The 7,749-nt window shown below is 38.5% G+C and overlaps 1 non-coding gene across 1 annotated transcript; it reads left to right on the forward strand.

Annotated features, from left to right (window-relative positions):
- Positions 1-7,137: 7,137 nt before the first annotated feature.
- TRNAG-GCC (transfer RNA glycine (anticodon GCC)) lies at positions 7,138-7,209 on the forward strand. The gene has a single exon. It is a non-coding gene; the product is annotated as a tRNA-Gly (tRNA).
- The last annotated feature ends 540 nt before the right edge of the window (positions 7,210-7,749 follow it).

Here is a 7,749-nt window from a genome sequence, read left to right on the forward strand (position 1 = left end):
ATAATTATAAATATTTAATAATTAATATTTAATAATAATACTAATAATAATAATAACAATAATAATGCAGTAATAATAATAGTGATAGTAAAATAATAATAATGATGATGACGACGACGATGATGCGGTAATAATAATAGTAATAATATTAATAATAATTAATATTTAATAATAATAATGTCGTAATAATTATATTGATAATAATAATAATAAAGATTTAATAATAATAATAACAATAACAATAATAATAATAATATCAAGTAGCTCTGAGTCTAGGTCTTCGGTAAAATGTCGGCATCAAGAAGAGAGTATTTCCCGTGCTATTTGTTCTTGGAGTGCAACAGGTGGTAATTTGCAGCTTGCGAGGGACACTTTGGAAGAGGATTCTCCTACTTTATCAGTGGTTGATGATGAGGACCTTGATTTGGAGGAGCGCAATATGAAGCAGTGTCGTAGGAAGATTTGTGATGGCCATACACCACTGTAGTCTGGGTTCTTTCTTCTTCAAGCGTTGCTCCTTATAATGAGGCCACTCTCGCCGATTTATGGTCTAAACACCCTACTTCTCCAGCTCCACCCTTGCCTGATATACCTGTTGATCACCTACATCTCGTTACTACTTCTGCTATTGTTTTGGATCGAATTTAGAGTTTTCCACGTGGCACATCATGTGGTAGGGACGGTTTATGTGCTCAGCACCTTATGGATTGTTTAAGTAGTGCTATTATGGCTATATCAGATGAGTTAGTTGACTCTATTTTTGGGGTGGTTAATCTCTTTCTAGCTGGAAGATGTCCTAGGGAACTGGGAGAGTATATTACTAGTGCTCCTCTTACACCGCTTGTCAAGCCCGGTGGTGGTATTTGTCCTATAGCTGTGGGTACTATTTTGCGGCATTTGGTTTCGATGGTGGGTGTTGTTATGGTTGGCCAGTCTTAAAGAAGTTACTTTGATGGTCTTCAATTTGGTGTTGGGGTTTTTTCAGGTGGTGAGGCAATTCTTAATGCAGTGAATCAGTTGATTGAGGACCGTGGTTTTGATGTTGGTCTTTCTATGTTGTTGGTGATTTTCAAAATGCCTTCAATCTAGTTGATCATTTGGTCATGTTACGTGAAGTTCGTCGCTGTTGTTTGGGCATTTCACGATTGGTTGAATTATGCTATTCTAATCCAGCCAGATTGTATTATGGGGACCAAACCTTATGGTCGTCTCAGGGGGTGCAGCAGGGTGATCCCCTTAGTCCTCTGCCTTTTGTTTTGGTCTTACAACCCATGGTATGTAAAATCATTGACACTTTTGATGTATGTCTACAGGTTTGGTATTTGGATGACGACACTGTTATTGGTGACACGTTGGTGGTGGGGAAGGTTCTGCATTTGATTATGGAGGAAGGGCCTCATTTTGGGTTACATCTTAACGTGGAAAAAAATGAAGTTTTGTGGCCTACAGAAGACCCTCGTAGTAGTCTTGTGGGTGTCTTTCCACCTAACATTGCTCGTCCTTTGCGTGGTGTTAAGTTGCTTGATGGTCCCGCTAGTTCCAATTATGGTTTTAGTAGCGAGCTTGTGATGTAGAGGGTTACAAAGACCATTGCGCTTATGGATAAGGTTTCTACGCTTGATGATCCTCAGTGTGAGCTATTGTTACTTAGGGTATGTACCGGAGTTTCTAAACACTACTTTACATTGCGTACTTGTCCTCCAAGTACTTTTGAGGAAGCTCAACACTCATTCGACGGGGCTCTTCAATCTTCCTTGGAGCGTATTGTTACTACTTCAGGGCATGGGTTTGACAATTGGCAGTGGCGGCTTGCCACCTTACCATTTGCGTTTTGGAGGGCTTAATGTTTATTCTGCAGGTGATGTTCGTCATTATGCTTTTCTTGCTTCTCGGTTACAATCTCCTCGGTTATAGTCTGTTGGGTTGCAGACAAAGCTTCTACGACATGCTGGCATTGTTGGTCTTGGTCGAGCTTTTGAAGATGCATTGAGTTTTTTTAATCGCACGGTGGATTCTAACTTTTTGAGTAATCTTAGTGAGGTCGCTGCCCCGAAACTCATGAAGAAATTGGCAGATATATATTTCACGACGGTTACCATTTCTGCAGAATCCACCTTTTCTTTTTCTCCTCGACAATCAACATTGTGGAAATCTCAGTAGGGAGATCACACGTTTGCTTGGCTTCGAGCAGTCCCTATTTCAAGTTTGGGTCAAACGATGAACGCGAAGACTTACCGATGTGTGATAACCTATCGGTTGGGGGTTCTATTCTTCTTTGTCTCGACGTCGTGCTCTGCTTGTTCAAGGGTTTTTACTGGGGATATTTTCGGTGATCACGCGGTGTTGTGTGCTGGTATAGTGGGTATTAAACATTGGCATAATGTTGTTCAAGATACCATTGTTGATGTTTGCTATCGTTCTGGGATTTTAGCAAGGAAAGAGATTGACATTGGGTTATCTGGAGGGAACGACAAGGCCCTCAGACCTACAGATGTGTTACTTTATTCCTGGGATCATGGTCGCGATGTCTGTGTTGATTTGACAAGGACTTCTCCTTTGACACATTCAGGGCTATCTAACTTTATTCTTAGATGGGTTGTGGCTGATGCGGCTCATCAGAAGCGAGTCAAGTATGAAGCTCGTTGTCAGGCGATTGGATATGGTTTCATTCCTCTCTCCTTTTCTTCACTTGGAGAATTAGAGAAGGAGGTTGTTGCATTGCTGAAGCAGGTTCAGAAGTTTTCAACAACGCAAGACATTGGGGCACGTGTTGCTACTCATATCTTCACTAGGATAGGATTTCCTATAGATAGAGGAGTGGGGTCCCAGATTGTTTCTCGGCTTCCCACTAATTTTTTGTAGGTTTTATGACTTTGTCTGTTTTTGAGATATAATAATAATAATAATAATAATAATCCTGAAATCTACTCTACTTTGCTGAAATCTGCTCTGCTCTACTAACCCCTGCCCTACTCTACTCTTCTCTGCACAAAAGCTCAAATGAACAGGGCCATAGCCCGTTACCTAGAAGCGACAATATAAAAATGTATTTTCATGCAAAAGTTTAAATTGTAATTATTACGTTGTTAAAAAAAATATCTCATATATATATATATATATATATATATATATATATATATATATATATATATATAAATCAACAATAACTATATAGAAAATTAACAATAACAATATATTTATAAAAAATAACTGTATAATTATAAACTAAAAATAATTTTTTTACAATGATTACATCTAAAGCAAACCCATGAAAAGTTCCAGAAATAGAAAGCATACAAACTCATATCGAATATCCAACTATTCTATACAAATCCACAATAACAGTATACAAATCAACAATAACAAAATAAAAAATAACAATTTTAGTATTTAAATCAGCAATAACTATCATCGACAAACAATATGCGTCAACGTCCCAAATATCCAAATTCAGCTTATCTAGAGAAGCTTACAAATTCAAGGAAAATAGATCTGAGCATTGCGCTTAATTTCGCTACACATGGGATCCCGTATTCTCCACGAGATCCCAGCTTAATAATAGTAGCTTAGGTTTGGTGGTTTTCCGATGGTCTCATGGATTTCATGATCGACTAGCTTTGTACACCCCCAAATCTTCCTCTACCGTAGAGATACACTTAGGCGTATTATCGTTGTGTGATAACGCAAGGCTACTCAAAACTACTAACCAACAGTGGAAACTCAAACTCGTTCTTTATTAATAATAACTATAATAGAAACCATTGTCATGAGTACTCATAATAAAATCAAAGACCAACATTCCTTAATCTAGGTGAAGAACATCTCGGGACTCCCATATGCTCGATTATTGACTCCACCTAAAAATAATCAACACTGCTTACCATTAAGGTAAACAGGGCGAACGAAAACAAATAGAAAATACGGATTAGCAAAATATGCTAAGTACGATAAGTGCAAAATAAGTAAACTGAATTTATTTGCAAACATGCTTTTAAAACTAATTCTAATAATTAATCCAATAATTCTAAAACTCATGATTCAAAACCAATTCTCAAATATAATTCCAATAACTCAATAATTCAATAATAGTGATTAATAAAATCAATTCTTTTCAAAACCCAATTTCCTCTCTAAGTGTGCAAATCCCCCAAGCTAGTATCTTTATACAAAGTCCATAGTCTTCAATGAATCTGCATAGTGGGATTAATATAATAATCATGCTTGTAAATATTTTTAATAAATAAATCAATAAACCTCTTTAATTCAATAATTCTAATAAATAAGTCAAACTCCTTTCTATTTAAATTCAACATGCTTTCAAAATCAAACCTTTTAAACATGATAAATACTTTTAACCATTCAAAACATGATAAAAAAATCAGTCCTTTAATTTATTTACTAAAACCAATTAAACATACTTTTATTTCATAAATAATAATTCAATTCAATCATCATAAAAATCATATAAAACATGCTTATTCATTCCAACCAATTTCAAAGGTATTCTGCCACCTAAACGTACCTTTGATCCTTGCTAGCAACACAAAAAGGAACTTCAATCACTCTTGTAAAACACACCCTACAAATAAATATAACCTTAATCAATATAAGGTTAACAAATAATCACAACAATTAAATAAAAAACCCCCCAGCTATATGTACATGAACCTTATAAATTATTTTTCATAAACTTGAATAAAAATATGATTTTATTAAATTAAAACCACTCATAATAATTTTTATAAATCCCCCATCATAATGATAATAATTAATTAATTAAGAGAAGAGAAGAAGAAGAGGTAGAAAACCAAGGAAAAAGAGGAAGACGAGGGGGCGGCAGCCATCCGGCAGGTGGCTGCTGTGGTGGCGGCGGTGGTTGGCGTCGGCGGTAGGTGGCAGCCGGCAGTGGAGGTGGTGATTTGTGGTGTTGGCCGTGTAAAAGCAAGAGAAAGAGATGAGAGAATTAGAGAGATTAATTAAGAGAGAAAATTAGAGAATCTGCTGTGAGTGTTTAGCTATGAATCAAGGGGTATTTATAGGCTAGCTCTTGCAAGAATTATGGTAGAAGAATGTAGGAAGAATTCTGGTAAAAAGAATTAAGGAATTAATTATAGAAGAAAGCTAAAGAATTATGGAAAGTTTAATATTAAGGTGGCTAAGAATAATTAATTTATGGAAAATATGTTGTCATGAAAAATAATATGGCAAAAGGGCTTTGCTTGGGGAATAATCAAAGATGATATAAGATACGTGTTCCGGGTGTAGTTCTGAAGCTTGGCCGGGGTCTGGCCTAGTCGTTGGTCGGAAAGTACCTGCACAATAAAGGTTATTATGCCCTCGGGGGTGGTTTCGAGGAACACCTCTCCGATGGTTAAGTTAGTATGGTCTTTTTTTGGTATAATGATAGATAAGTGATGAAATGTATGTGGCTAACCTCTTTTTCATTGTCCTTGGGCTTCTATTTATAGTTACTCTACTCTTGATGCTGCAAGCTGAGCCATGCTAATCCCCTGGGAGATTATCCCTGACTCTAAGGCGGAGCCTTCTAGGGTCAACCATAGAGTTGAGCCCCTGGCTTTGGATCAGACTAGCATGAATTCTTACCTCTTGAGTGGTGATGGGAGCACGGGGCAGCTCAGCGAAAGCTACCCTATGCAACTAGCCCCTCAAGAGGTGGTCTGAGGCATTCAGACCAACTCTTATTAACTGGAGACGTTCTTCCCTCTATAGGGTTAATACCATGGAAAAAGCTCTACCGGAGCTATCCCATACAACTAGCCCCTCATGTGATGGTATGAGATTCCCATGCCAACTCTTCCAATTGTCTAACTCCTGCTAGGTTATTACTTGGCTAGAATTCCTAACTAAGATTACCTCATACAACTAGCCCTCCTGTGTCTCACATCTACGCTCAGCTAATTTGAGGCTCAGAGAGTTCTGCTAGCGAGATTCGTTGTGCTGTGTTGTCTAGGCGAAGAGCTTTTACTACTCCCGTTGAAGTTATCTCAAAGCGACGAGCTGAGGCTGAGCTAGGAGCTTTGATTACTCCCGTTGAAGTTATTTCAAATCGACGAGCTAAGGTTAAGCGAGGAGCTTTGATTACTCCCGCTGAAGTTATTTCAAAGCAACGAGCTGAGGCTAAATGAGGAGCTTTGATTACTCCTGGTGAAGTTATTTTAAAACGACGAGCTGAGGCTGAGCGAGGAGCTTTGATTACTCCCGCCGAAGTTATTTCAAAGTGACGAGCTGAGGCTAAGCGAGGCGCTTTGATTTTGTCATAAAGTTTCTCCTTTTTTTAAAGTTGTGGGTGGTTATCTCCCTTAGTTGGGTTGGTAACTTCCATTTATTGCCCGTTATTCAATTTCCTTCCTTTCCCTTCGTATCCGCATTTCTCATTTTTATTTTGAAATTCTCCTTTCTCTTTCTTCTCTCATTTACTCTCTTGTCACTTCACAGTTATTTCTCTTCTGTTTCACTTCTAACTTCTCCTCCCTTCGTTTTTCTCACTCTCATCTTTGCAATCTCGCTCGGGTGCCATTTGCTGCAAGTTTGCCATGATTTTACTCTCGTTCATAAAAAAGTATCGTCTTTTATCCATTTGTTCGTCATTTTCATACTTATTTTGCTAAATTGAGTTTATTCTTTCTCAAAGAATGTCCCTTTTTTCATGTGTGTTGTGAATTTGATTATCGTAGAATAAGAAGAGCCGTCTTAGGAAATGACTTAACTTAAAAGACGGATTCCGCCATTGCAAGGCGAGAGAGCAACTTGTCTGGTCTTGCGGTGCACTTACTCCCGTTACAAGAATGAGATGAAGCTTTTTCTCGACTCGAGACCAATACCCCCTTACAACTCGCACTAATAGCGGCACTGAGCGGCCGGAGATTGATTGAAAAGCCAGCTCGCCTCTTTAGGATTGTGATAAAGAGCACACACACGGGACCTGACCTACTAATCATCATCTTATCTAGCGCGAAGCAAAAAGAAAGGTCCCCCTTCCCGGCCCCCCTAGCCACCTACCTACTCGTGCTCGTAGCTTAATCGGAGGTCAAGAGTGTGGTCCAGCGGAAAAATAGAAGTCGTCCATATCAAGTGATACGTGAATTGCTCAGTAGTGCTTTGCCACTACCATAGCTGGCGGAAATAGCTTAATGGTAGAGCATAGCCTTGCCAAGGCTAAGGTTGAGGGTTCAAGTCCCTCCTTCCGCTCCTGGCTTCGTCGTTTAGTTGTAAGGAGTAGAGTAGGCGGCGAGTAGAGTGCATAAGTTTTAGAGTTAGAGAGAGGCAATGAAATTAAAGTGGGATGTGGAATGTGATTGGTGATGGATGGTGGTTATGAAATAGGTTCGGGATCATCTCGCATCTAAATCTGCAGTTTTTCGGGAGGGAACAAGAGAATGAGGTTTGTTTCATTTTTAAAGAAATGCTTTTCTATGATCGACACGAGTTTTAGACAGCGTCTTGAACTCTAGGACCGCATCCTGTATGTCAGCCTCAAGTTCCTCGGCTAGGAAACTACTAATCCTTCTTCTCTTCCTTCTTGCCTTTCTTCTAAAAAAGTCTTTTTTTCCTGACTTGTTCCAAGTAAGTGAATTGGCATTACCTTACTCTAAAGAGTCAGTCAATTTCATTGCCTTCGCCTTCGGCTACTACCGGCTGGAAAGGCTTGGCTCAACATTGGATTTGTTTGAAAAGAACCAAGGATGGCATTCATTCAATCAAATCGTTTATGCTAACTCAAACTAATTA

The sequence above is a fragment of the Chenopodium album genome, chromosome 15 (genome assembly GCF_948465745.1).
Source record: "Chenopodium album chromosome 15, dcCheAlbu1.1, whole genome shotgun sequence".
NCBI classification, from domain to species: Eukaryota; Viridiplantae; Streptophyta; class Magnoliopsida; order Caryophyllales; family Amaranthaceae; genus Chenopodium; species Chenopodium album.